This window comes from Cheilinus undulatus, linkage group 2 (genome assembly GCF_018320785.1).
Source record: "Cheilinus undulatus linkage group 2, ASM1832078v1, whole genome shotgun sequence".
In the NCBI taxonomy this organism is placed as follows: Eukaryota; Metazoa; Chordata; class Actinopteri; order Labriformes; family Labridae; genus Cheilinus; species Cheilinus undulatus.
In genome coordinates, this window is record NC_054866.1 from 30277458 (window position 1) to 30303634 (window position 26177).

General features: G+C 39.0%; 1 protein-coding gene across 1 annotated transcript in view; it reads left to right on the forward strand.

The window, feature by feature from the left end:
- rsrc1 (arginine/serine-rich coiled-coil 1) overlaps nt 1-26177 on the forward strand; it is a 201786-nt gene that overhangs the window by 162733 nt on the left and 12876 nt on the right. The window lies entirely within an intron of this gene.

Consider the following 26177-nt stretch of genomic DNA (forward strand, 5'->3'; position numbering starts at 1 on the left):
ATCAGTGATGATTAAAGCTAGCCGTCATCCATTTATCAATTATTCTTGCAACATTTTCAAGTGTTTACACAAAAAATACGACATATTTTAAGGTAAAACATGTGTTACACATGTGTTACAGGGAGGATTTATCATCTTGAGCTTGCTCTTCAGATTAATACGAAGTTATTTCTGTGTTTTTGTAGTCTCTACACTACGACCACATTTCAATACATCTATTATATCTGAAACCACATATTAACGTGAGCTTCCTTGTCTTATAAAAGAGAGCTGCACGAACTCAAACTTATACATACTGATTACTCTCCTTAGGTTTTTATTGGAGTTCTTTAATCTACATAAAGATGCATAGTAGGTGTTCAAAGCAGAAATCTGCTTAGCATTGCAGGCTGTAAATGTATCCTGCCAGTCAGAAACCCCCCCACACACAAAAATGATCTGGGTCTATATTCAAATAAAGTCTATAGTGATTTGTCCTTAGCTATAATGATGGCCGTGCTCCCTGTTCTGACCATAACATCATATAAATGAGAAAATCAAGTGTGCTGTCGTCAAATCCTCCAGTGTGTTTATGTGTCACACAGGCATGTTTTGTCGCATAATTTGTCCTAGTGTGGGTGTTTCCACACTGCCGGGTTCCCCCTCCTCTCCTTTTTGTGTAATTTTAGCATCGAGCAGGCACGGCAGCGTGACCTTTAAAGTTTGCTGACCTTTCAGCCAAATGAAAGTCCAGCCATCAGAAACTAATTAGCCTTGCTCTCTTCCTTTTGTCCCAACACTTCCAGGAAGATTTCACCTCCTCCTCCTCTCCTGTTTTGTTTTTTCCTCCTCATTCTCGCATTATTATTTTTCATCATCCCAGTCGAAGCGCACCGTCTCTTCCTCCTTCCCCCTTTTTGTGTTTTCTTCCTTAACTTAGTCTCACATTTTCTCTTTTCTTTCAACTCCATTTGTCCTCATAAAGCATTTCCACCCCTCCTCTGCCCTCTTCTCTGTCTCTTACAGACTATTTCCCTCCTCCTGCCTTACTCTGCTCAATGTGGAAGCTGTGCCAAAGTGGTGACTAAGTGCCTCGCTCGGGGCAAACAGAGCAAGGCTCCCAGTCAAACAGCTTTCTATAGCGAAGTTCACACAGCGCTGCTGCCTCTTTTTTGGAGTCATTTGACTCTTTCTCTCCCCTTTTGCTCAAAGCCCTCTCATCCTTCACTCCAACTGTTCGTTCTCTGTGAAATAAGGTGTTGCGCTTGATTGTGTAGCGGAGCAGCATGCTGTGCAGGCACTGCCTTTGAGGACCATTATTTTATTCCTTTTCCCTGCACGGGGACACATGAGGTAAGATCAGAGAGACATGACAAAGTGACCCTGATGACTCGCCCCTGCCTTGGTAGCAAGGGAAGCCTGTGGCATCATTGCAAATACATACAAACACTCACACGCACTTGAAGAGCTAGCTAGCTCCATCCTCTTTGGCCCTTCCTCCCAGCGCAACTAAAATGGAGGAGGTGGGCCACTGCTGCTGCTAAACATCAGATCACCAGGGGTCTCCTTATTCCCCGCAGGGCCTCTGAGAGGTCAACACAACTAGAAAGTTTACAGTTGAACCGCTAAGTCGACCGAAATGAGAAAACCTTTAAAGAGAACGGAGGGGAGAAGTGAACAACACATCCACCTACACTCCTCGTTCATAAATAGATTCACATCCTAGACCAGCGATGTGTTTGAGTTAGTTTAGCCCTAATCGAAACCACAGAGATCTGATTCATGCTATGATATGCACGCTATTATTGTAGCCAACTGTGGCTGCCTCAGAGAGAGGGTTTTTATCAGCAGGGTTTTTACTGAGAGAGAGAGAAAGGAAAGGATCAATAACTGACCCTGTGGTCATCAGTTAACAAAGTAGTGTTCACTTAAAAGCAGTGTTTGGCTCTCTGGTTAAGGGCAGCCAGATGATGCTCGTGGTTGAAAAAGGAAACATGTGATATGAAAGGGTGCAGGAATGAGAGGGGAGGATGACTCCTTTGTTAGTTCCAGAGCTTGTTTAGGCTATTAAAGCTGGGAGATGGTGTTTGTGTGCCCAGGAGGCTTTTAGCTAACATAGTGTGTCCAGCTATAATAACGTGGAGCAACTGCTGCTGTAATACTGCCTGTTTGTCTGTCAGCTCTGGCACTTTAATGAAGGATGGTTAGTGCAGGTGGTTTTAAAGTTACACAATTAACCAAGTATGATGTAACAGACAGTGTGAGTGTCATACGGACCCTGAACTTACTCATTAATTTCTTCAATAGTAGGAAAAGAACCTGTATGCTTTGTGCTTTGTAGCTGATCCAAGTGGGGCTTCTTCCTCCCCCCGATTCTTCTAAATTTACTCATACTGTTCAGGAGTGGTCTTTAACTGACAATAGCTGCAGAAAAAACACCAGTCTTTACATTTCATATAGCAGCATGTATGACTGCACATGTTAACCAGGATTGATAGATTATGAAGTTGGTACAATTAAGAAAAAAAATAGATATTATTGATGAGCATTCATTTTTTCATACACTGTCTAAAAAAATCCCCTAAATGATTTTTCTTAAGAAATGAACATTGTTATTCCTAAGTGACCATTGGAATTTACATATCACTGCTGTTGGGCCGTAACCTCCTATCTCCAAATTCATCACATTTTTAGGGAAGGGGAAAAATGCTGTATTTACCAAACAGTTCAACACTGAATTGTCATAGTCAGGCTATTTTTGAAACTATTTTCTGGTTTACATTTTTAAAACCCACTGACAGATGTAAAGGGAGACCAATAGTCCTGTTTTATTAAAAAAATAAAATAAAATCATGAGTAATGGAGGTAGGAGGTTTTAACCTGACACTAGCAATGTACAAATTGATAGATAAAGTATCAATCTTTTCAGTTTACTGTGAAAAATGTGGTTTGAAATTCTTGTATTAATGAATATATTGTAAATGATAAAAAGGTAGATAAAGCATTAGGTTTATAATAAAATAGTACTGATAGTAGTTATTTTCTTCTATCTCATTTACACAAGGATCATGTAGTCATGTCAAAGGTAAATCATCTGTACATCTATTCCTATTGAAGTTATCTTAAACATATAGTTACAAATTTGTTTGATTACAGTAAATACTTGTCATCTACATTATTTGCCAAAACCTGTGATATAAATTAAAGCATGACAGTGTTTAACAAAGGAGTGTCTGACTCCAGCTTTCTGTTCACCAGAATCAGAAACATTTCATGAGACTGCAAAGCTCTGCTGTACAACCAAATTCGGTGCTTCAACTTAGCCTGGTACACAGAAAAACAATCCTTTTTCAATCTTGACTGATTTTGGAAAATTTGGGCGTCTTCAACACAAAGAAAAAAAATGACAAGTTTAAGATTTTGGAAGAAGAGCAGTTCTGGCCTGGCCCCTCACAGGTATCCCATAATGCTAAAAACTCTAAAACTGACACTAAAAAAGAATAAAAAAATAAACTTCAAGAAAGCATTTTTGCAAAATAAAAACTAAACTAAATGAACAAACTAACAGTAAAAACTTATCAAAATTAATCTAAAAAATAAAACAAAAGATATAAACTAAAACAAATATAACTAATTAACGCTCCAAAACTATAATAAGATTGGTCTCCACTGTCAAAACTCAAAATCTCAAATAGTCAAATGTAACTTCAGAGTCGACAAGCTACATGAGGCTAGCTGTTAGCTACCTCAGACTTCCACTGCAATAGCAATTTTGGGCCAGCTCTTCCCATTTTCAGTTTTATTTATTGCAGTTGTATTTATTAAACGACACAGTGTGTAAACCACATCACTATGACTTTGCTTGTTCTTCCTTCTTCAGTCCTGATTGGCTCTTGTTTTTTTGTACATGACAATCAAAACAGTGTGTGCTCAGCTGTCCTCAACGGGATATCTGAGGATTTTGTAAATATAGAATATTTTTAATATTGGGGTGACCTTGATTGTCTTCTGAACAGACTGGGGAGGGTAATTCAGTCTCAAAATGGCTCACACAACAGCAAAATCTGACAAGATCAACTTTTGAACTGTCAGGCAATCTGGCCTTTCCTAACTTTGATCAGAAGAATATGGGCCAAAAATCAGCGTTTTTTTTTGTGGTGTATGCCACCTTGTTTGTACATAAAATATTACCTAATAAAAAAACATCAATGCCATATAAAAAAATCAATATTGCACCTTTAGATCAAACTATAAAGTCAATAGTTATTACATTCATCTTACATACTGCACAGTCTAAATGCTAATGTTATAGGTTCTTCAGACCTTACTGAAGGTTTTCCTGTTGTTTACTACAAAAAAAAAGTGATTAACCTTAGAGCTCGATTAAGAAAATGATTGAAGGATAAAGTGAAATGAAATCACAAGTTTGAAGTCATAATGATAATAACATGTATTTATATATCACTTTTCAAGACAAGTAACAAAGTGCTTCAGACAACATATATTCAAAGAGAGCAGATAGATAACAGACAGAATCATATTAAAACACTTACCAGAAATATATGAAATAATAAGAGTAAAAGGTTAACCATTAGTAACAGATTGATATCAGAGAGTAAAAGCTTTTTTGTAAAAGAATGTCTTGAGTAGAGAAATAAGGACTATCTCTGCAAGTCTGATTTCATGTGGTAGGCTGTTCCAAAGTCTAAAGGCTCTGACAGCCTTTGTTTACAGCCTCTACCTTGGAAAAGCCAGAAGAGCTCTGCCAGAGAATCCCAGGCTGCATCCTGGTTCATAAGGGGAAAAAAGCAAAAGTTTACACTCACCTTTAAGACACATTTGCTTCAGTCAAATTGGAAACGATTAGATGGAGAGACGTTAAAGATATTGTCAACATATTTCTCACACAACAAAAACAACTAAGTGAGGTGGTCTTTTGGTGGTGATCAAGTTATTCTTATTCCCATTAGACATTATGAATGCCCGTCTTTATTACACCTATTTCTTTAATTACCTAAAGCTCCTGTGAGGAGTTTTTAATTGGTTATGACACAGTAAGATTTAGATTGATGCTGTGATCTGTGACAAGATTGCCTGTGTCTATATAGCAAATGTTATAATGTCTGCCCTCAGGGTAGGTGTCAGATGAGACCATTAATATCAGGCTGCAGAAATAGCTTTGTCCAAGTTTCCATAGCAAAGATTCACAGTAGGCTGACTGTAAAGACACAATAGAATGACTTTTGTTTAAAACATGAGCAAGAAACGATCAGAAAATAGATGAGATGAGCTCCTTTGTCCACTGGGGGCGCCAAAATCAACAAAGATAGAATGCTCCTCACTGAAGCTTTAATATTAACGAGAAGGACAATAAGTAGCCCAGTAGTCCCCCAGTTGATTCTCCATACACTTCCGTGCTGCTCCAAATGACCCTAAACACCCAGTCTGCTGAAGTTTTGCTCTGTGTGCCGTTCATGAGGTGCGTACAGAAACAGTATGTCGTTTGTGCAGGATTATGCTGATATGCATTGGACAGTAGCCTATAGCCAGCAGTTGGTTTGAGCCCTGCTGCTGCTCTGTCCCCATTACCTCAAACCAGCAGCAGATTGGGAGATCATATATTTTAATGAGACGTATAATAGCTCTTTAACCCATATCATTAGGGGAATATATACCTACAGTTTGCTCTTTTGGCAGTTAAACGAAAGGACTGTTTCCCTAATTACGCGGTGTGTAGGACAGGTCATGGGTTGGGTGTGTACCTGTCAGTGTGTATGTGTCTACGTTCAGGAATTATATGACCATTAAATATTCAGCCGCAGCCCCCCCCCTCCCGCACCTCTCCTCCTTCACTTCCTCGACCTAGCATCCATTAACGCCTCATCACTGCTTAACTAGCTCTGTTGTCAATCACCACGAGGCCTCGGCTGGAGCACAAAATGTCTGGATTTGGTTTCCTGCCTCACTTGTTCGACATATAGACAAAGAAAGAGATCCTTAACAGCTCTAGGATGCTTCTCAAAGACAATCAATAGAAGAGAAGTGTCATTAAGGGTGCCTGCGCTCGCTCCATCATTTGTTTGAAATAATACTTCTCTTGTTAGGTGTGATTACACGCTCCACCAGACAATTTGTCAGTCAGCTAAAAGTTTCAGCTCGGCATGTGGGTGTGTGTGTGTGCATAATAAATGGTGTGATCCCTTTTCTAATTGAAAATAATAACTAATCCATGGATAACAAGCTCTTGTATAATCCAAAGCCGTATCCCTTCAGTTCGGGCCTATCTCAGCTGTAATAAAAGACAGGAAATGAGAGGCAAGTGAGAGCGCTGGCTTGGACATTGACGCTTAATGTAATCTGCCTTGAAATCAAATTATTTGACCTGGAAAGCCTAACAATACAAAACTCCTGCCGGGCTGCTGTTAAATATTTAGCACGTGCCTGTCATGAATACAAATGGCGCGCAAATTAGAATCTACAGGCGCGTGACCCCCATATCACACCCTGGGAGCACGGGGGGGCTGGCTCTGCTTTAAATGTTTTAATTACCGGGCGAGGGGGGGGGCGGCCATGGTGTGGCGTGCTGTGTCGTGTCGTGCTTCCTCACAGCAGCCACTTGAAGGACAAGCAGTGAAATTCATCCGCTGGTAAACATGAGTGTCCATGATCTCATCACATTAACTAAAACACGGCGATCCAATAAGGAGAGTGTCTGAATTATACCCAGCTATAATTATAGTTCCCAGCATCCTCTCGCAGGGTGGAGGGAGCATTATACTTTTTTTAAACCGTCGTCTCTCCACTGGCTATATGATCCAGCGCAGGACTCCAGGGAGGCTCTGTATTGCTCTTGTGCACTCTGCGCTGAAGGAAGATCTGTCTCAGTGATTTTGATGTAAGAAAATCTGGTTTGTATCGACTCGCTATTGATTGGAGGAGTTAGCCTCATCTCCTGTCGTTACTTCAGATAAATGGCCTTATTTGTTGTGTTATTACGTTCAACACAATCATGCCAGGAACAGTCAGAGGAATATTGAGCCGACACTTCATTGGCTTTATGGCTTCTATTTGTTCCAGGAATTAAAGGATGTTTTCAGCCTGTAAAAAAAGCAGCATATTGACAATCAATTATACCTTCACTTTAAAGGAAACACAATCCCACAGAAAAATACTGCTCCACACTTACTTTTGATTTTTGTCCTGCCTAAATAATGACTGATTTAGACATGAATACTGCCACACATTCAATCTAGCCATCTCTGGCTTTCTCTTTTTTTATTTTCTCCTCTCTCCTCCCTATTCATTCAGGTTTGTGGTTCCCCCCACGTTGGAATGATTAGTTATGCAAGGCTTGTAAGCACTGAATCAGAGTTATGGTCCCCAGGGAAATAAATTTGGCAGAAAATCAGTGTGAGAAGATTTAATTATCACGAGGAGACCTTTTTTCCTTGCCTTGGCCCACTGAAGCCCAAACTCCTCTCCCATCTCTCGCTCTCTCTCTCTCTCTCTCTCTCTCTGTCAGCTCCACACGCTGCAGCCAAAAAAACCCTGGCGTGCAGCATGGACGCCAGCCCTCTCCTTGCCTTCCTTCTCCTCCCAATTTGTTTCATTGCACGGTGATAAGCCAAGCAATTACCGCGTTATTGATTTTTCATCACTGCAAATTTAAAGTTGATTTTCCTCCCCACCCTCACCCCTCCCCTACCTCTCGCTTCCACCCCCCTTTTCTCTCCTCTGAGATGGTGCGGCGGGGTGATTAGGTGACCTCCTGTCCTGCCGGTCCCATGAACGAGTGGAGGCGCATGCCGAATTCTGCTAACCCCATGCGACCTCCTTGTTGTCCCGGGGTAATGGGATGCTGATTCCTCCGTGTGTTTGTGTGGCTCCTGCAGCAGTGGAGCCTATGGCATAATCATTTCTATAAGGATATCTATGGAATGACATGTTTGACCTGATAGCAGCCATGCTATCTCTGCTGTAGGCCAGATTACATAGAAATTGACCATTCAGGCTCCCGGCCTGTGCTTACTTGGGTCAAGTGGATGGATGATTGACAGCAACCTTTTAGCCTCTCTGACTGGTAATCGTTCCTGGGTCAGCCTTATCAATTAACCTGCTGCCACTGGGCCGATGAGCAACCTGGCCTAAGTCACCCGATAAATTCATCAGATTTTTTTGTCAAATCTGTTGAAGTTTGTGATAGGCGATATAATGATACATCGCCATACAGTAAAAAATCAATACAAATATAGATCATTTAAATTGAAGTAACAGAAATAGATCTTGGAATACGTTTGCATTAAGAAGTAAAATATGTTAGGGCTGCTCACTTCTGCCAAAAATCATAATTATTATTATTTCTATTGATATTGAAATCACTGCTTTGAGCAGGGTTATGCATTGATTCTACATTGTCTTTGTTCTGTGCAGAAATTTCAAATGATTGTCCTTTTGCCTCGAGGGGCTGCTACACCTGCAACAAATTTACAAGTTATTTACATTCTTCCTTAAAAGCAAATTAGTCCCATATGACTGAGGTTACCGTATTTGTCAACCAATGGCTTCTTTCATCTTCTTCTTCTCTCTCGTTAACACAGTGTATGGGAGTAATCGTTTAATCCTGATTATCTTGTTTTCTGGATTTTTGAAACCCTGCAAAGCAGATGGCTAGGCCAGATTCCACATCTGTCCTCAAGCCGACCCATCTTGCAAAGCTACAGTCCGAAAGTTTCATGCTGGGTTTAAAGACGGATCAGACCAATCAGCGCCATTTGAAGAGAACAAGGCAGTAGCTAAAGGCGGGGTTTAGTTGGACTGGGGGCCAGTAGCAATGGCTGCTGCTTATGTAGCAGTTAGCTCCAATGTAGCTAGAGTACAGCGACAGTTTTATCAGAACTGGCCAACATTTCTTAATTAAAAGAAGAGCAGAGAACAGCACTGACAGTTCTACATGGTGGAAAAGATGTTGCTTGCTTTACTTGTACTGTAAGACAGAATATACAATGGCTGCTGGTGGAGTGATTATCTCAGATGTAGCTTTCAGAGCAGTTTAATCAGATTTCATTACTGAAAGAGGAGCCAAGGATAACACTGAAAGCTTTCTCCAGCCTGTCCATGGTGTCTTAAAAGGTATTAAAAGTTGATCAATCAATTCAGTCAAAATTAAGGCTTTTTAATGTATGAAAATGTCTTAAATGCAAGACTTTGAGGTCTTAAGTATTATTGATTTTTAAATTTGTTTATTCACCAAACAAGGTTGTAATTAGTTTTTCTGCTTTTGATTGCTATTTGATTTTATGCACATGTGATACAGTTTGAAACTCTGCCAGATTAGTAGAATTAATATAACTCAACTTTAGTGAGCTATAAATTACTGCTGCCATTGTAAAGTGATCATGGACATGTCAATGCATCAAAATCAGAATTAACAAATGTTCTAAATATCCTGAAGTGGGGAAAATATTAAATATTTTTCCTTTATATCAAAACCTAAATGTACATTGTAGTACTTAGTTTATATAGAGAGAAATACTACTGTCTTTTCTTTTCTTTGCTGTCTGATTTTTGTCCTGCAATCAGCATCAAACACATACAAATCCATGTTTCTAATGTAACGGGGTTGGACATGGTTGACAGGATTGACAGTCTTAAAATATATGAAGAGAGGATGCACCAGGTAAAAGGTTGACACATTACACAGCTCAAGACACCAAAACAAAAACATACCAATAACATGCATTATACTGGGAAGAAGAGTAGAAACCCTGCTTACATTTATGAGAGTTAGAGCCACGCGGCTCACTACATGCATTGGTATTTTAAATATTTTGGCTGATGTTAAACACACTACAGCCAGCTATAAGGACCCAAATTAAAATAGAAAGAACGAAAACTTAAACTAATGATACAAAGATGAAAAAAGTCTCTGAAAAGCTTTTTTGCTTCAGGGTCAGAAAAAAAATTACTTATTTTAAGAGATTTTCCCTATACTTCTGCCATAAAGGTATTTATTTAATTCAGGATTTATTTCAAAACCATTCTTTTGTTTCATAGTAAATAACACAAACGCAACAATATAAAAATTACTTTTTGCAAGAGGTTTTATTGTTACTGTCATAAAGAGTAACAAGATTTATCACTGACTATACTAACTTAGAGTTAAAAAGTATATTTTAAATTCTTGAAGAAAACAGAGAAAAAGAGATATTTCTTATATATTGACAGGATTTTTTTCTCATTTAAAAAGGGTGATTTATTTTTGCATGGACTTAACTGTTGGCTTCTAATAAACGAATCGAAAAAAGCATTGTGATAAAATTGTACTCTGAAATAGTATCTTGTGATTGTATTGTGACACAATAGTTGGTAGACAGTCTAACCAATGAAAAGATCAATTTAATTTAAGAAATGTTCCTTTTTCTCATTAACAGGAATTCTGAAAGTTCTAAAATTTAATGTTGCATAACTTCAGTGGACTCATTTTCTCACTTTTTTAAAACACCAATCATAAAAGTGAAGTTTTATTTTGAAAATCAAGAACATGGGCACTGCTCCTGGCTGCAGTATGAAGATATGTGTGACTGTTTGAGCCGTATTAAAGCAGTCTCTCTTGTAGTCGTTTGAATGCATGCACTCTAACCAAAAACATTCCCAGTCTGTCAAGGTAGCTCTCAAACACACACTTGCATGCGTCTGGACATGATCACACACAGCAGCAGCGTCTTGGTGCGGTCTAACAGGGTGGTCAGACGGCTGCGATTAGACACACCCGCAGACGGTTCCAGGTCAAAGTGCTGGCATCCTGGGTGGCTGTGGCCATGTGGTCGCCCGTGACAGGTTTGTCATTAGACATCAGAGGTCACTTAACAGCGTGTGTTTGGGGGGGTTAATTGGGGGCTCATGAGTCTCTTTTTATTTAAAAGTGGTGTGTGTGATGCTAGAAATGAGGTTGTGTTAGAGTCCATTGATGTTCGTATATTAAAAAACAAAAAGTAAATATTTAATTCTTACATACAGTGGTGTGAAAAAGTATTTGCCCCCTTTCTGATTCCTGAGTTTTTTGCATATTTATCACACTTAAATGTTTTGGATCATCAAACCAATTTTTTTATTTCACAAAGACAACCCAAGTAAATAGAAAATGCAGTGTTTGAATGATTATCTAATTTTTTAAGGGGGGAATAATTTCCAAACCTTTCTGGCCCTGTGTGAAAAAGTAATTGCCCCCTGAACCTAATAACTTGTTGTGCCACCCTTTGCAGCAATAACTGAAATCAAGCGTTTACGATAACGGGTGATGAGTGTTTCTCATCACTGTGGAGGAATTTTGACCCACTCTTCCTCACATAATTGCTTTAACTCAGCCATATTGGAGGGTTTTCCAGCATGAACTGCCGTTTAAGGTCACACCACAGCATCTCAGTTGGATTTAAGTCCAGACCCTGACTGGGCCACTCCAAAACCTTAATTTAGTTTTTCTTGAGCCATTGAGAGGTGGACATGCAGGTGTATTTCGAGTCGTTGTCCTGCTACATAACCCAAGAGCGCTTGAGCTTGAGGGCACAAACTGATGGCCGGACGTTCGCCTTCAGGATTTTTTGGTAGACAGCAGAATTCATTGTTCCATCAATCACAGCAAGTGGTCCAGGTCCTGAAGCAGCAAAGCAGCCCCAGACCATCACACTGACACCACCATGTTTGACTGCTGGCATGATGTTCTTTTTATCAAATGCTGTGTTATTTTTACACCCGATGTAACGGGACTCAGACCTTCCAAAAAGTTCAACTTTTGTCTTGTCAGTCCACAGAATATTTCTCCAAAAGTCTTGGGGATCATCAAAATGTTTCTTGGAAAATGTGAGATGAGCCTTTGTGCTCTTTTTGGTCAGCAGTAGTTTTGGACTTGGAACTCTCCCATGGGTGCCATTTTTGCCCAGTGTCTTTCTTATGGTTGAGTCATGAACACTGACCCTAACTGAGGCCAGTGAGGCCTACAGGTCTTCTGATGTGGTTCTGGGTTCTTTTGTGACCTACTGAATGAGTCGTGGTTGTACTCTCAGAGTGATTTTGGTTGGCCGACCACTCCTGGAAAGGTTCACCACTGTTCCATGTTTTCTCCATTTGTGGATAATGGCTCTGACTGTGGTTTGCTGGAGTCCCAAAACCTTGGAAATGGCTTTGTAACCTTTTCCAGACTGATAGATTCCAATCACTTTGTTTTTTCATTTGTTCTTGAATTTCTTTGGCTTGTGGCATGATGCATTTTTTTTAAGATCTTGCAGCCTACTTCATTTTGTCTGACAGTTTCTATTTAAGTGATTTTTTGACTCACAAAAATCTGGCGGTAATCAGGCCTGGGTGTGGCCAGTAAAATTGAACTCAGCTTTCCAAAAACTGTGGTTAATAGTATAAATCCATTAAAATCTACAAGTCTCTTGGTATAATGACTTTAAAGTTAATCCTGATTCTACTTTAGTAATACTTTTGAAAGTTTAGTACAAGCCTGATCCTGCATAACAACATCGAAAAACAATCCACTTCACAAATGATGTTATAATGCATTCTACAGATGCAGATCAAACTGATTAATATTTTTGTCTTTATTTGTTGCACATTGTCAGAATCTTTTTCTGCAGCTCTTTAAGGGTCATTACTGTATTGGTCAGTTTGGTTTAATGCAGTTTAGCATGGTTTGGCACAGTTAACCCAATTTTAATTTATTTCAATTCCACGGCCAATGTCCCTCCAGCCTCACTCATGGAGATGGTTATACCAGCTCTTTTCAGAGATCTGGATCATTCGGCTCAGCTCAATACAGATCCCGTCTTTCAGCACCCACATGGCGCCTTATTTTGTACTATTTTGGCTTTTTATTTCCACAGAACAACAAAAATGAAAACAAAAAGGAAACTAGCACTCACACAGGAGGCATCTCTGGCTGGTAACCTTGTTTCTTAAATTCAGTTGCCATTTTAATCTAATCAGTACCCCACAAGGTTTATGTGCTAAATAGTATATCATTGTTTCTTTTAAAAGCATGTTTATGACAAAATGAGAGAGAAAAGCTCTTCTGTGTTGCTCCATCATTATTGCTGTCACACAGAAGGCTAAGAATCTTCTTGATCAATCAGTGGACTGTGGTGAGTCAAGCTCCTCCCTTTAGGGTCAGACAGGTAGTCTTTGTACCCAAGAAGAGGAGAGCCAAAAATGTAGGATGTAACAGTTCTGTTATTTTGGTATCTTCTGTTACTGACAGTGGGAATGTAAATGCTGTACCGTAACAAACTGAGACCAGACTGCTTAGCTGAAACGCAGCTTAGTTGCTGTAACAACATGCAGAGCACAGAGCAAGGAATGAGCTGGGAAAGTTGGTAGAGTTAAACACAACAACTAGCCTTATTTTTTTTTAAGTCTCCTCTGAGGAGCCTTCTGTTTGTGTCAATTTTAGATTGACAGTTTTTTTTATTCAGAAAAACATGTTGCAGACAGCTAGCGCTAATACTCGTTTAATGTTAGAATACTTAACACATTTCATATTCTTATTACAGTATTGAACAACCGTATTGCACATCAAATGATTTTGTTGTATCTTTAGAGAGAGAAAAACAAAGATTTTAAAAATGTAATTCTGGTAAATCTCAGACTTTCTGGTGTAAATTGCAATTAATTAGATCCTTTTAATTGCAAATTCCACTATTTTGCATTCAAAACAGTTTTTGTGTCATTTTGGATTTTTCTACCATCTTACACTAAAGAAATTGATTTTCTGTTTGGATACAGACCTGCTTTTTAACCCGAAATTAGCAACAAGGAAAAAAGGATGGATGGAAAAGGAGATAAAGAACCAGTAAAACATACATGTTTGAACACACAAGGTGCAGATGACTTTTGACTTGACCACTGAGTTTTGAAAGTGAAATTAGAAATTAAAGAGCAATGGTTTACTTATTTTACATCACTGTGGCTGCAGGGAGACTCTGCGGTGTCATAACCAAAGAGTGTTGAGTTTGAGTACGTAAAATAGATTAAATTAGAAATTAAATGCTTAATAGATGAAATAATGAAAAAATGCAGCTTAGATGAGGCATTTTACCGCAGTGATTTAAGTTGCAGTATTTGACAGTCATGTGTCATTTACTATGAGTCTTTACTGTGAACATGTACAAAAAAGTCTGTTTCCACAACATTTTTATATTATTTCAACATGGGTAAAAATACCCATGTTGAAATAATATGCATTTAAGTTTGCTCCACAACAAACTCAAACCTTCTCACAGGAGCCTTAAGCCATTTTAAAGAGAAATAATGATATTTCCCCTCACACAGCTGACAGAAATCAAACATATACCAGCACTGACTGGAGAGTCACATAATATTTCATGCATTTCTTCCCTGTAATTTAGACCATGAAGGGGAATAATTTACAGTGAGGAGATTTGAATTTACATTCAAATGATGATGTCACTTCTGTTTTGTCATTTTGCGTGATTCCCTTCAAAACAGCAGAACGCAACAGGGACAAAAGGGCGATGCATCACACAGAGCCAAGGTTATTAGTCTACAAGTGAGGTCAGAAGAGGAGGAGGGCATTTGCCTAATTAATAACTACTCAGACACACAGCCATGACCTTTACTTACGTAGGACCACACAAACACTCACATGCACACACACACACGCACACACACACACCTTGTCAGATGGCAGCAGAGTAAAAGAATCAATTACAACCCAAAGAGTCGGTCTCTGGATGGATACCTGTCAAGACGACTGTAGGTCATGACGTGTTTGTGTGCTGACATTCATGTATGTGAAAATCGAGTCCACTTCCTGGATTCATGTTACATCATTTTCAATTTAAAGACCTTGCTCCAATTAAGTAATTAGTTGTGCCGTGTTTCTCCTAATTATAGAGTTGTTCATAAAAGAGCTGCTGACCAGCCTGCGATCGAAAAATGGAGACCACTGCACTTTTCCTCCTCTGCGCAGCACACGCACAGTCAAACACGCACTTATATAGACAGTGTAGTTGAACATTGAGTTAATGCAGTCAGATGCCTGTTATTCTGGTAAAGGGCAGGGCAGGATTCCATATTCTAATCATGCTAAAACAGCACTGCGCTTAATAAAGCTTTGCTTTAGTCTCACTGAGAGAGTTTATGTATCCTCGGCTATGTTCTGCTGTATTTTAACAACACTTATCCATTATCTTTCAAAGCCTGTTCTATTTGACAGCTAATGAAAGCCGTCTTAAGTAGTCTGTGTGTGCAAAGTGTTTAATACCAGCTCTTACCAATGAGGAGCTACTTAAAAATGTCTTAAATCTAAAGTGTCACAGGTAAAAAAAATCCCTTATATCCATCTTGAATTAATACCCCTGCCATGATTTATATAAGCAGAACTTTTACCTGCTTTTGATATTTTGAGTGTAGGAAAACAACATTGAGTACAAATGTTAAGGAATGTCCCGTCGTCAGAGAAAGTGGCCACGATCTTGAAGAGCTCACCACTCAGCCTGTGAAAGCTTCACTATTTAATGAGATTCTGTGATGCTGCCCAGACTCGGGACATCGGCTAACACTCATACTGCTCTTTTGCTCTCCCTCACACACACACGGAGCAAGAGAAACACACACACACCTGGTTTTGGTTAGCCCCTTTTAGCGCCGCACAGTCAGGTCAGCAGGAGCAGTCAGGTCTTAGCTAGGATTTCAGATAAATAGCTGACCTTTTATGCTGTAGATATACAGTAGATGTCTTTATCCTGTGTTTGTATGAGTTTCCCAAAAGTAGACCCTTGTTTTTGGCAATGAATGTACTATTTATAGTCTGTAAACACTGTTAACAAGACAACAATAAACATGTCAGTCTTGATAAATAGTGAGATCTCCTTTTGATCCAATTACAAATAAATACTGTGTTTTAGCTTTTTCAGCTGAAATTCAAACTTTGTATTTGGGGGCTGAAATGTAGCTTTTGTTTTATTATTTTTCCACAAATTTGTCCTGTAAAGATTACTAAACTCTGAGGTTTGGATAAATCCAGGGACAAACAAACAACATAACCACCTCTAACACTGACTACTTTGAGTGGGGTTGTCAAAACACCCAAATGTATAACTTAGATACTTAGCTTCTGGTTAAATACATGACTAAAAATAAGAAGCTTTTTAAAGTTTTGGCACTTTTCGATGTCACCAGTCATCAAAATAATGGAGATTAAATTGTATCAAAATGTTGTAAGTTATTTAGAGTGGCTGACCCACTTTCCTTGCAAAAATCAGAGAATAAATAACTGCGCCATAATTTTTCTTACGCTTTTGTGCAGTATTAAGTGTTAAAGATTTGAATGTTAGTTATTTTCTCTCTATTCCACATTTAAAATCAAAGAAGCATTTTAGTTCGGTTCAGGGTTGCCATGATAGCATCATCTTTTGAAGTGCAATTTACTACCAGGAAAAAGTCAAACTATGTCCTAAACTATTTATATTTCTTTTGATACAACTGCAACAAAAATAGTAGTCATAGGCATTCAACAGTGAGCTTGTTTTTGTTTTTTAAATCTCGAAATGTTCAAAGCAAATTCCAGCACATTGTATAAATTTGACAGAAACATTGGCATTTTATACTTTAGCAGTTTGCTGCAGACCAAACATTTCTGATAGCCACTGTCCCAGACCATTCATCTGAGATGCTATTTATCTCAGAAAGGAAGTGCTGTAATTTGCTGTTGCAATGTATTTTCAGTTTGAGATTTTTTTTTAAGTTAAACTTTATTCATTAATAAACACTGGCTGTTAGAATCATGAAATAACCACATTGCAAACATTACAGACAAGTTACAAGTTCAGAGGTTTAATCTGGGATTAAATTATGTACAGAAATGTTTTAGAAGTAGTTACACGAACAGTGGCAAACTTTAGCTTTATTAGCTTTAGCTAAAGCTAACACAGCTACACTAGCTTCATGATTAACCTTACTGCATAAACTAATGTAGCTAAATTAGCTTTAGTAATGTGAGCTGTAGTAAACATAGCTTAAGCTAACATAGCTATGTAGATAACATACCTAAGTAGCTTACAGAGCTAGTTTATGATCTTAGCTTTTGCTATGTTATCTATGTTAGCTGCGTTTTCTATAGCTAAGTAAGCTTTAGCAACTTTTATAACTATAGCTTAGTTAGCTTAAGCTAACTTAGCATTTTTTGGTGGATTCCTTCCCCTCTATCTGTCTACACAAAGTAGAAGTAATTTTTTTGAAGCAATGGCCCTTTCCAGTACCGTGATTGGTTACTAAAACTGAGAATTTATAGTTAAAAAAGACTGTAAAAGTTGTAGCAAAAAGTATGAAAAGTAGTGACAAACATACAAAAGACTAAAGAATCAAAAAATTACACACAATATCTTTGCTTTGAAATAGACTTTGGATTCAGATATTGCACATGATAGATGGATAGATATTATATAACAGAGTCACAATGGATGCAGACAGAAGGAGGTTATATGTGCAGTTAATGCTATGTTTTTAGAATCAGACAGAATATCCTGTATTTTCGGTGAATTCAGGGTCAGTTGAGGAGAGGAAGTTGAGAGCAGAGATGAGCAGAGCTGTGTTGAAAGATGTTACACTGGAGAAGAGGGATGAGTGAAGATGTGGAAGGAGATAGCCAAGCATGGCGCGTGGCTGCCATGTCATCCTGTCATTAGCAGGTTGTTTGGGTCTTTAATTCATCATTCAGACCTTTATTGACTGGAGAGTGGGAGATCGCTATCACTTGGAGACACTGGAGGAGCGCTTGTGTGTGTGTGTGTTTGCCACTCAGTCACCAGCTGCTCTTCATTTCCTGATGCCAAATAGATATCACATCAGATATCACATAAACATATCGCATGCCTTTATCTGCTAAGGTCAGATAATCCTTAAAGCTACAAGGACTTTTAATGCAAATAAAGTGAGCATTTGTGTTTGTTTTTGGAAGTTTCAGAAAACTAATGGTTAAAATGAGAGATTCTAGTGTCAGTGATGAGTGACAGGAGTGAAGCGGGAGTCGCCACAATGACATGATCCACAGAGATGGATTGACGCTGTGATAACTATGTTAGCACCACAGGGATCACCCTTTCTTTATGGTTCAAGGTGCAATGAAGGGAGGCAAACGTTTTGGAGATGTCCATTCATCCATTATCTGAAGTGCCTGTTCCATTAAGAACAGTGGGGGAGCTGGAGCCAAACCCAGCTGTCATTAGGTGAGAGTCGGGGTGTGTCCTAGACTGGTTACCAGTAAATGGCAGGACTGACCAATAGAGACACATCTCCATGCCCACACCTATGGGCAATTTAGAGCCTCCATCAAGCATGTCTTTCGGAGTAAGCTTGACTACCTGGAGAGAATCCACACATGTGGGGCAAGAACAAGCAAACTCTAGGGATTCAACTCAGGAACCCTCTTGCTGTGAGGCAACAGTGCTAACCACTGCATCACTGTGAACCCCATTTCGGAGATACCTATCAGAGGGGTGTGGGTAATATCCTCCTGACTGTGTGTATTATGTGTGTGGTCTCATGGGAACGCACATTAGACTGGCTTAGCCACCTGCTCCATCATTGGACATCTCTCTGATAACACAAGCACGCTTACACACTCATACAATGCTTGCGCTCCTAAGGGACACACTCTTTGGGACATCTGGCTCGGCCTGTCAGAATTTCCCATCATTTTGTGTTTGACCTGTTGGCCTGACGGCAGCCACAGGCATCAGACAGGCATCAGCATCATATCTCGTCCTTGTTGCAACTCTGTCATCTGTGGTTTACTGCCTTAAGTATGACCTAGAAGTCCTGAGCTGGTCTTGACATTTTGATTGTTTGACAGTTTGGTTCATTTTCTACTAGCTTCTCTCTTAGCTTTTGATCTGTCTTCTCTCATCTACTCTTTCTCTCTCTCCTCCTTTCTGTTACTCATTGAGGTCTCATTTTTCAATGCCTAAAGCTGCAGGGGATTAGCTATGCAAATATTGACGTGCAGCTTTGGCCTGCTAGCTATCAATTGAAATCAGCAAATCGATGGGCCTAATAGCTGCTCATTAACTACTTGATGCATTTCCAGGGCTAGCATCAGAACCTGTCAGCAGCCCCTGGATCAATACAGTCTAAAAGTATTACCTAACCAAGGCCTACATTGGACACCTTTTAATAACGTAAGTTAGTTCTGGTGCTTTCTGTAGGAGAGAAATAAGTCTGGCTCTGCTTTTTCACCAATGTAACAGACTTAAACTTCCTCTCATGTAATTTGCAGTAATGAACCCAGTCACAGAGAAGTCACGTAAGTAAGTAAAGTTTATTTATACAGCACCTTCCAAGAGCAGATGTTACAAAGCGCTTCACAAAAAATATCAAGATGGAAAAACAAAGATAAAATTGCATAAAAGCTGACACAGACATTGAACAAAGGCAAGTCCAAGAAAATGATTCTTCAGTGGCTTTTTAATGTGCATTCTGAATTCAGCTCTCGGTACAACTGGCCTTAGGTAGGCAATATATTTTGAATGATAAACAAAGAACAAAACGAACAATACCAGACTCAATCTCTGACCCATTTAGACACCAAGCTTACAGAGGGTTAGTTTAACAGCAGAAGGAAGAGATGTTCAGGGGCAGAGATAAGAACATCAATTTCAATGATACAATTTGCCTACTAAAGCTTTGATACAGTCAACACAATCAATGAGACATTTTTAGATTTAAAGGAGATAAACAGCTGAATGTTATTCATATAACAGTGACATTAAATATCCTTATAGTTTTTATCAGATGTCCAGAGCAGATTAAAACAGATAGTCGAGTACAGTAGAGAATGGCTGAAGTGTGATCTTCAAATGATTCATAGAAATGTTATAAGCACTGGAAGACCATGAGGTCTATTAACCTTGAACTTGACTTCTGAAATTTGATTTTTTCATTCTTGAGTCGAAGTGGACATTTTTTCAAAGTTTTGTCAAGGCCCTCAAAGCTGTTTAAAGACTTCAGGTTTAAAGGAATGGCCTGAAAAGTCAGGGATGAACATTTTTTGCAACGTTTCATAAGAGTGACCTGGGCGGACAAAAGGACGACCCAACAACATAATCTATAAGTGAGGTGTAGAGATGAGTATCCGGTTTAGGTGCCAACATAGTACTGATTTCCAACAGATTTCGGTGCTTAATTTTGGTATCTCGGCATCCCAATGCAATCCCCCAACACTCCAAGGGAAAGGCATTAAATAGTGTTTGTTTTTTAAATGTTTTTTTCATTGTTATTTAACCTGGAGATAAAACTCGCTAAGATTAAAAATCTCTTTTTCATGTGTGTCCTGGCCAAGTCACACCTGTTTCCTTTACTTACTTTTTAAAGTAAGCTTCATATGTGAACTTTAAATGACCAAATTTTTCACCCCGACTTTATCCAGACTTTTCCTGCCAACCCCATGTGAGGTTTTACAAGAAGTCAGGGTGAGTTGGCATGTAAATGCAGCATCATTTATATTTTGCAACTGGTGCAGTCACCATGCACTTGACGATACTGCTTCCTACTTGTTTCTGCTTGCAACTTTCCTTTGCAAAGATTCTGTGAATATCTCCCATTACATGTAGAGTTGATTTAAAGGGAAAAATCACTCTTATTGCTGCAGGCGATCTCCACACTTTCCTTTTACATCATGCCTTTCCTCCTGAGACTTCCTACCTCCCCCATCCTCATGTCCTTCAGGGAAAGTCTCCATTTTTAAGGTGCATATGTAAAGGCAAGTCAGAAAGATTTCAGGAAGCCTACATGAAATTTTCTTGAGTTAATAAGAAGCCTATTTTTTCAATTTTATTCCGTTGTTGTTTGGCCTAATTCTCAAGCATGTATCAGCGTGTAGCCTGTTGTTTAGGCCTAGAGAATCGTACGGTAAAGACTTTGATGCAGCCAGGATGCTGCTGCTGCTGAGAACAGGGCCAGACCGGAGCCCCTCTATCGCCCCCAGCACACAGCCCTGCTCAGCTTAACTCAGCTGTTTGATGCCAAGCTGCTTTGCCAATGTGTGCACACTGTTGTGTATGTGTGTTTATCCAGCTCAGGGGTTACATAAACAAGAGCAGCTAGCCTACAGGTAAGACCCACCGGAGACCTGCCGAGAGAGAGAAAGAGAGAGGAGTCTTACCTCAGCATTCCCCTGATGATGTCGCCATTGCTGGAGCTGGATGTTCACTAATGAAGGGCGAGCTGGAAAATTACTAAAAGAGATAGTAAACAAAGTTGCTACACACATCCAATACACACATACACGTAAAAGTGTGTTAATACAGTTAACTCGCACCCTTGAATGTGTTTGTGAGCATCCCTAATGTATCTGGAGCTGCTGTAAAGAGATGGGGAGAATGTGGGCGGATGGGGGGGGGGGGGGTGTTGGAGGCAGAGGCTGGCAGCGGGGCAGTTGGCCGCTGGTGCAGAGATAGAAGAGTGGGTAAGGGGGATTGGAGGGAGGGGGGGTGGGGTAGAGCGGAGATAAATCATTAGAGAGCAGGTTATTGGAAATGCAGGGAGATAAAAGAGTGAAGAAGCCAGTAATTGCCTTAAAGATCAGACTACAAAGCATTACTTTGGATTTTACAAGGCCAGCCAGCAACAAAAGAGCAGTAATTTATGAGCTCAGTGTAAAAGAATAGCATAATTACATTAAAAATTAATGCTAATGAGGGCTAAAATGGGTAAGGTGGTTATTATGAAAGTTTGTATTCATCTTCCCTGGGTTGAATGATGGCTAGTGGCTTGATTAATGGCTTAATTTCTATCAATTAGCAGGCAAAAAAATCTCCACTGAGACGGGCCTAAATTGAGCATTGAATTACACATCTTTACTGCGGTGCAGGGAGAGAGGGAGGGGGGTGTAGGGGAGAGGAGGGCCCATTATTGAAACCTGGGAAAGCTCAAGCTGCTGTGTGTAAAAGAAGGGCATGTTACCAAACTAAGGTAAATGTTTATCCTACTGGAAACTTGCTTTTGCAGCATACTTTTAAGAAACACCCAGCCAGCTTGCAATTTATAGTAATTTCATTAAAAACAGATCTTTGGGAGTTTAAATTGTTCCCATACAAACTGAAAAAAAAAATCATTAAACTGACCAAATTGAAAAGAAAGTCACAATTTCCCTGACATGAAGAGTCTCAATGAAATTCTTGTAGAGCATAAATACAGCAGCAAGGTTTGCCCTTTCTCATCATTTTTATTACAATTATGAAATACCTCTAAGCTCAATATTAGTCCTATAATTACAAAACACTGTCAAAGACTTACTGCAGTTTGTGAAACCTCCATAAAACAAGCAGTTAGTTATCCCTTTTATTCATTTTCCCCCCACAACAACAAGTGCTGCGGTAATTTAGCCGGCACGCTAGCACAGTCAATTACTGGAATTAATCAGCAGCAGCAGCAATATATTCAGCTCGGCTGCTCTTGATTGACAAACTGTAGACCAAAGTCAAGTGTGCAAAGAAGACGCTGCCATCACCCCGAGGCTTTGCTCTGCTCACACAGTGTGTAGACATGTGTTGTTGAACAGCTCCCTCTTCTGGTGGGAGATGTGTAACTGCGGCTTAATGCTCTCAATCTTCAAGGCTGAGGAGATGAGCTGAAATCTGTTTTTCATTGGCTGGTTTGATTTTCTCTCTAGTCTCCTGCTCTTAATCAATGAAGTGGACAAACAGCTATTTAGAGAGAACAATAGCATATTGATTGTGAGGCGCTTATCTGCACCGCTGTCTGTCAGACTCATTCCAGTAATGAGACGGCAAGTGAGTTTTCTGCCTCCTTCTTTTAGACACAACATATCACACATGGTTTAGCTTGGATGACACAAACATGCGGTCACATATGTGGCTCAGTCACTATCCATTTGTCTAGGCTGCAGATATAAAAGTGAGTTTGATCCTTTTTTTCTGGTTCTTTAAAGTTTTGGATGCAAACTTACAAAGAACAACTAAAACTGTAGATTGAGCCGTCTGCTTTTGTTTCTTTCTCTCCCCGTCTCTGTCCTCCCTCTCAGCTTTCACCTCATCCGCTATCATCGCTGACAGAGACGTGTTCCTAATGCGGTGACAATCGAGTCAACCTGTTAAATTAATTTGCCAGATAATGTGTCAATATTAAATATCAACTCTGACCTCTCTTTAGCTCAAGTATTGATTTCTGTCTGCCTCTGAGCTCGCTGGGCCAGCACTCAAAGTCCATTATTTTTGATTTTCTCATGAAATACATATCTTTTCCCGCTGACATCTGACAAACAGCATATGGAAGTCATTTTATCTACCAATAATGTGTTTGTCAAAAAGTCTGAGGTCTTAATGGATTCCTGCAGTGCGCACGGACAGCCGAGCATCAGACGGGCCTGCCAAGGAGATGCTAACAGATATGAGGGATGTATGTGTGTACATACATGCCAGCGTAGCTGCTTGTGTTTTGCTGTGCACTGCTTCTTTATGTAGGGTATCCTCGTCCAAAGAGAGCATTTAAAAAGTGAAATATCTGCATGGATTAATTGCAGGATAGTCTCTGGCACTAGTTTCCATCCAAACACACACTCATGGATGTGTTGGTGATAGTGGTGTGAAGGACAGGCCACAGTCTCCAGGAGGATATTAGGCTAGTGTTCCGTCTTCATCTAGCAGCCCAGTCAAGGTAATGACTATTTTTGGAGCCGCTGTGCAATGCATCTCATGCTCACATCTTCCAGTGCAGGATGACAAGCTCATAGTCTGTCAAAGAGGAAGGCTTAATTCCACTTGTCACTCAGTTGTCCAATTCTGCAGTGCATTTAAATCAGTTTATTTGAGTGCTATTATGAACTATAATAGTGTGTGTGTGAGGGAGAGATAGCATGTAATGCTTTGGTGTGAAAGCCGGAACAAATATTCATTTATTCATTAAACACCAGCACCATGAAGATGTGTTGTGACACCCTGTCTGTAGCTGCTAATGGATTGAATTAATTCCAGCTATTAGCTTTAGTTTTGTGTGTATGTGTGTGTTTTAATGTTGTCAAATTGTCGATACTTTCCAATTCCATACGTTTCGAAACAATACAATCTCAGTCTTTTAATGAACAGCAGCAGTGAGAAGTACAGAAGCCCATAGTTGCTGGCATGCAACCATACATTTTATTTGTCTTTGTTTGTCAATTTTGGTTGTTTTTCACTAGTTCTCCACTAATTTATGTCAATATTTCGAGACAACAATGCTGGTGATCCTTTGATAAGTAAGTAAGACTAACTAAAAATAGATCTTTGGTGATAAAACTGACAGTTTTCATCAAGAAGACTAAAATGGGACTAAAATGTTAGTACTGGACATTTAAAATATATGGTGTTTCCCCACCGGGCTGAAAAGGTATATAAGTATTTTCATCAGTGCATTTTGAATCCGTTTAAGTATTGATAGTGCATTGATATGAGAGTTTTAAATGTAAATTCATTTTACCGTTAAGCTGATTAAATTACTTCAAAGAGAATAAAAGTTGTGACAAAAATGCAAGTACTTTTCATTGGCTAAAATATTTTTGAGTTTTTGTTGACTAAAGCCAGACTAGACCTTAAAAAGTTAAAAATAACTTAAATATTATTAAAACTATACGGAATTTAAATCTAAAGTCTAAGACTGGAATTGAAATAGCTGCCAAAATTAACACTGAGTTGAGAACTATACTTCCCCAAGTCATTATCTCAAGACAGTAGGGTGGGCTGAACAAACGAATATGTTCAAAAAGTTTAAGGCTGGACCAACAGGCATATGTCAGCTAAAGTCTTTGTCTTTTCTCTAATAATGACTAATAAAGGAATATCTTATTTTATTTATTATCATTCCTTACACTTTTAATTGTGTTTTAAAGACTTAAATTTGTCCATTGTTTTCCTCCTCAAACTTAATTATGTGTAAAAGTTTTAGGTCTAAATTTGATTTAAATATTGGTATCGGCTAAAATTAATTTGTAAATATCTGCATATTAACTGGCAAAAATACAGTAATGTGCATCCTTACATGAAAGAATGATTACACATTACATCCAAAAACAGCTGTTGTATTTTACTTTACATTGAGGTGTGACTTTTCCTTAAAGAAACTGGTTAGAAATCCATATTCTCATGTTGTGTTTGCCAATAGGGAAAGTTTATATTCTACCGCACAGCTCCTCAGTAGCTAATCTGTGCTCAGTACTTAAAGTAGACTTAAATTAATTACTTTATACTTATACTTTAGTAGTGTACTTTTTCCACCCCTAATTATATATGCATATAACCTGGCACAGCCTCTCAACAATTTTATCCCAGTTTTTTCAATCAGCCTATCAGAAACTTCTATTTTCTGCAGCCCAGTTTGAGACCTGAAAGTTTTCTGAGGTCCACCAAGAATCCCTAGTACAAGAATTCATGGCAAAACAGCTGTACTGTCTACTCTTGGCTGTCGTCTGCTTTAAAGTTTGGAGCATTTGGCCGAATTGTTGGTCTCAATAGTAAAAAAACAAAAAAAAAGAGTTGATAACAAAGGGACCCGGCTTTAGCTGGCTAATCATATGCATCCCTTGTCTACACTGCGGGGAAAAAATGACCAAAATTTACAGGAAAAGTGAGTAAAGTAAAATATATGAACGCATGTCCTCTTAGGACTTTTGTAGGAAGTACCGAACCTTTAAAACACCACAGATCTTGTGTCATAATTATAACCAAAAGCTTCTGCAAGGGAAAGTTATAGAGCACTGTCTAAATTGCTCGGATACATAGGAAACTTTCCTTTATCAAAATGTTGCCAATGTATTAGTGCAATTTAGACAAGTGTATGAGTTATCCTGCAATTTCTGGCAATCAGAAGTGAGAAATTGCACAATATTCTGTGGCAAGGAGGATTTTGCTTCTACAGTGCCTATGAAAAGTATTCACCCCCTTGGATGTTTTAGCCTTTTATTGACTTTATACATCAGTCATAGTCAATATAATTTCTTTTTCTGACCAAAAAAACCCTATTTAATCTCAAAGTGAAAACAGATTTAGACAAAGCAATGCCAATTGGATATAAATTTGTAATGTAAAATAAGTGATTGCATAGATACTCATCCACTTTAAAGTGACTAACCTTACTCAACAGAGGTCCAGCCAATTGGCGCTGGTAGTCTCACAATTAGTAAAATGAGCACCTGA